The following is a 4,295-nucleotide window of genomic DNA, read 5'->3' on the forward strand; positions in this document are numbered from 1 at the left end:
CCCGTCACCCCCACTGGCTCCCGTCGGAAGCTCCACCCGGCCCTGCCGCTGCGCTGCCGGAGCTCCGCCGACGGGCGAGCGGTCCCTCTCGCTGCCCACTGCAGCCTGCTCTCCTCATCCTTGGCCACGGCAGCAGCTGGCCGCGCACCTGGCTCGTCCCTAGCGAGCAGCAGCAACGGCGGGGAGCTGCGGAGGCAAGCAGCAACAACCGCTTGCACCCGCGACGGCAGGGAGCGGCGGTGAGCAGCAGCAGCTGCGGCAGCGAGCAGCACCAACCGCGGGCAGCCAGACACTCAGCATGCAACAGCCGTCCTCATCTGCTCGTCCATGTGCGCCATCTGACGACAACCAACTAGGAACAAGGACTGGATTGCTTTTCTGCTTTTGGAATGCAGGGCATGTGTGTAATTTTTTTGCTAAGCCAGCTCCTTACAAGCCGGCCCCATTTGTCAGAATGTGATTAATCGGGATAAATCACCTGATCAGTGCTTTTTGCAAAAAGTTTACCGAATGTGCGGTGCTTTTTTGCAAAGGATTAGGGACCAGGTGGTTTTCTGCAGAAGAAGCCGCAAATGTGGTGGTTTTTGCAATTAACTCTCTGCAAAAAGTATATTCAAAAACAACTTACTGACAGAAACGATGATGCTTTTATGTGCATTTTGTGAGGCGGGATATTATACCCAACTTATGAAACTACACAACGAACTTGAAACAACTCCAACGACCAATGTATGCACAAGTTTGCCATGGGCAACAATCAACATCGTTTGTCGGCTGTTAGTAATATGCACAAATCAAGCAATAACTTTATGCAAACCGGAATCGATACAGTTGATACAGCAAGGAGCAACTTGTTTCTTGACAATATACAACAACGAGCAACTTAAGTGACCACATGTCGCCATGCCTGAAAAATATGGCTTCATGGGCTGTTTTCGTGGACAAATCAATGCATGACATGATGGGTAATATGGCCCGACAACAACTATATGAGTAGCACTAGCATGGCCTCAGATTGGCCGAGGTAACGTCAGATGACTTAGGGTCACTGAGATGTGGGGTCACAGACCTGATGGTCCACATGTCAGTGACCCTATGTCACAGGACCCTAAGTCAATTAGTCCTTGCACATAAGCACCAAGCTTGAAAAAACATGTGACGGACCGAAGGAAACAAACGCAACTAATGACTCATAAACTAATATCTTGATTGTAATTACCAACTTGAACTAACAAAGTTGAATCTAAGTTTTTTTTCTCGGGAAAAACTATCGATCTATTCATCAACTATTAAGGAAGTACAACAACACCATAAGTAAAAAATACATTCAAGTCAGTAGACTACCTAGCGACGACTACAAGCACTGGAGCGAGCCGAAGGCGCGCCGCGCTCATCGCTCCTCTATTACCGGAGCTAGATAAACTTGGTTGTAGTAGATAGTCTGGAAGTCATCATGCTAAGGCCTCAAGGGACCAGTACACCAGAACAGCAACCATTGCCAATGAAGTGAAGCGTAGATTGGAAGGATCCTACCTGTAGACACACAAAAATAGATGAACAAAGATCGGGTCCACGGAAGAAAAAAACCGACCGAAACCCGCGAGATCCATCAGAGATAAACCTCCACAAACCCTTAGATGACTCTAGAAGCATCATCGGGACGGGGGCTAGGTGAGCAGAACCTTATTCCATCTTAGGGAGTGCCGCTATCTCATCTTCCTGAGCAGAACACGGACCCTACCAAAACTCAGAAAAACAACAAAAAATGAAGCCCTCTCGCAGGCAAGAGCCGGGATCCACAACACCTCCATGACCCTAAAGCCACATGAGACAAGGCAGCCCGGTGGCTGCGAGGGCAGGAAGCGGCAAACCTAGGCCGGGTGCCCTGTGTGCGTTAGTAGCAAGGATAAGTGCTAGCTACATAGCTGAATCTAAGTTTAACCAAGCAATTACAAACAAAACACTTGAACAGACAAGATCTTGTAGGGCGATGTTCTAAACTGTAATTGCTCTCTTTACTAAAAAAAATAGTTGTTTTTGTTCAATCACATACCGTGAAAGCTGCAGGGAGACATAATTTAGAGTTTTATCACTGCCAATTCACATAATTTGCAATGCCTCCCATTGTTCCTAGACTACATGGTTTTGAACATATGTTCTTTTACTAAAAAAAAACTGAATTTGTAATATTTATGCTAGACCAAAAATCTGAAATTTGTTTCACATATTGTAGTTCTAAAGTTCCATTGACCTGCAAAGTTTGGAGCCCATACGTTGTTTTATTTCGGAGAAACAAAAAAGAGATACTTTCATGTAGTAAGTACGTTCGCTAGCACAGATCTCAAAGCAATATTGGAGGGTAAACATAAAAGGTACACTGGTGGATGAGCTCTCGGCTCAGTGGCCAGGGGGCAGTGCTGCCACCCAGCCGGCGCGGGTTCGAACCTCGGTTCTTACACGGGTCTCACATCTCCTTCTTTATTAAAAATTAGCAGGGGCTTCTTCCCCTACTGCTCTAGTTTTTTTAAGGGTACACTGCACTTGGGCTTAGAAAAACCACTCATAACCATAACCAGAAAACTTTCGTTTGACATCTCTACTATTTGGTGGAAGTTCGTATGTCGTTTCCACTATCATTGGAGCATGAGAAGAGAAGGTGTACACGCGCTTCTCAGCCATCCGCCTCGCACGCATTATGTTCCGTGGACGAGCTGAGTCAAGCTCATATCAGATGAGTATATCTAAGATAGAATGGCAATCACAGCCATTACCTGATCAGATCGCATCTGCTCTCTGCCTATCGCGTACGCACCACTATCGTTCCTCTCTTTGTTTGTTGCTTCCGACTACTCCATCCGGGCGATTACATGCACGATTGTGCGGAAAAGCAGGCCTCCGATATTGCGGCAACAATGGTATCGCGAAGAAGGCCACCAATTCTGATGCTAATGCTGCCACCGTGGTCTCATCTTCCTGACACGAGGAATAATCTATCCATTCCATTTTTTTTGGCCAATTCGTTTGCAATAGTTGTTACTTTCATCGATATCCTTGTTCACTTGAAGTAGTATGAGGATTTTCTCATGGGGTCTATTAAAAAAATGTTAATTAATCCAACGGGGCTGTCAGCTCACTAACATTCTGACAAGCTTTCAGCTCACATCTGTACCATGTATACTGATTCCTGGGTCGTAAATCAATTAGGGCGGACAAGTTACTCCAAGTGGAAATGACTCGTCCGCTACAACGAACTTGACCCTTATAGGGTCGTGGTACATGCTCTCTTCTTGTCGTTTGCCTCACGCTGCCGACATGCGAGTTGTGTTTCGTGTTTCGGCATAGTTAATTATAGCTTGTTCTTTTTATCATTAGTTCATGTGTATTTTACTGGCTTGCAAATCAACATTTTCAGCAAAACAAGGATATTATTCGGAGCTTGATGTCTAGTCTGCCTCAATATTGAGAAACTCTACTTTATGGTTTGATAAACATAGCAAAAGTACATATGCAAGATGTTATATACTTTAACCCAACGTGCTTCCTGGGCCAGCATCATTACATCGAGAGTAGTTTTAACATGCTCCCTCTTACCCCCTCTTGAGAGGTAAGAAGAGTTAATCAAACCACTAGTTAATCAAATCAGTGGCTCAGATCATGTGAAAATGGGAGGTAAGAGGGAGCATGCTAAAATTTGCCTTACACCGAAGCTTGATAGTTATTTACTCTAGTCATCTACTATTTCTTATTAGATTTATGCACCCATAACACTCTACAAAGTTTTGCAGATATAGTAAGACTACTACATACATGGACACTTATAAAACCATTAATTATGACACAAATTCATCTCTAGCACAATATGATAGTTTATATTTGTTTAAATTTGAAGTGAGAGCCATCATAAGAAAAAGCTTAAATAATGCAAACTAAATTACTAAAATGAAACAACTAACCATAAAACAAAATTTACTTTAGCATAACAGAGTGTACTTGTAATAAAATTATTAGAATTGTATGATATATATTCATTTCAGAAGTTTATTATTAGCGATAGGGGCAGAGCCATCATATACTCGAGGTGAACTCAATGAAATTAGTCAAATCCCATCAAATGACTATACTTATTTATTGTTTGCATTGAAAAATTTATATGCACTACATTATGAAACCGAATGGAGTTTAATTTAACCCTTAATTTACAACATAACATACCCAATTATGAAAAACTTCTAACTAGCCCTATTTTTTACATGTGACTAGCCCTGATTAGTGGAAGACAAAACCAAGGAAGATAA

Source organism: Triticum dicoccoides, chromosome 3B (assembly GCF_002162155.2).
Source record: "Triticum dicoccoides isolate Atlit2015 ecotype Zavitan chromosome 3B, WEW_v2.0, whole genome shotgun sequence".
Taxonomy (NCBI): Eukaryota; Viridiplantae; Streptophyta; class Magnoliopsida; order Poales; family Poaceae; genus Triticum; species Triticum dicoccoides.